Consider the following 818-nt stretch of genomic DNA (forward strand, 5'->3'; position numbering starts at 1 on the left):
GGGGGGGGGGGGGGGCAGGTCCAGTGGTCTAGCACCGAGCCCCAGCTTCAGTAGTCTCAACACGACTCCTCCGGTCGGCTCACCCATCACACCTCAGACCCCCTTCACTAGTTATCTGCCGGCTGTCCCAGACCAGTACCCCGATCAGGTCTCAGCTTATACTAGCATGGTTGCTAAGTTACTACAGATATGCCCTTTAATTTTTTGGCCTTGTGAGAACGTGCGTGCGTGTTTCCATGTGTGGTTCCTTCTGCTTTAGAGATGCAAAGTCTTATCGATTCGTTGTCAACGGTTTGAATCTGATTTAGTTTCCTCTAACACCTCCTTACTAGTTTTACTACTGGAATCCATGGTCAATAACCCTCATTTATATAGAATTATTCCTAATATTGGAGTTAAAAGCAGAAATTATGAATTATTGTGACTAATAGTTAAGATCAGAGGAATGAAAGAGCGTTGGAAGGAATCCATTTTTATGGTAATTTGGTTAAAAAGAAACTCAGAGAACAGTCATGTGACACGTAACATGTGACTCAGCCAACGGCTCCTTCCTTCTCCACCCGTCAAACGGGGGGGGGGGGGGGGGGGGGGGGGAGAGAGAGAGAGAGAGAGAGAGAGAGAGAGAGAGAGAGAGAGGGGAGACTCCCATTCGTCTGCTCGCTCACGCCGTCTCTCCACCGCTGGTATCTACTCTTCTTCTGTGGTTTTCCATTCTGATAAAAGTACTCTCTGTAGTACTACCTCAGTCGAGGCTTGCAGGCCTGCAGACTGCTGATTGGTCGGAGAGGAATCATCTATAATCACTGAGTCATCGCTAG

Source organism: Etheostoma cragini, chromosome 10 (genome assembly GCF_013103735.1).
Source record: "Etheostoma cragini isolate CJK2018 chromosome 10, CSU_Ecrag_1.0, whole genome shotgun sequence".
Taxonomy (NCBI): Eukaryota; Metazoa; Chordata; class Actinopteri; order Perciformes; family Percidae; genus Etheostoma; species Etheostoma cragini.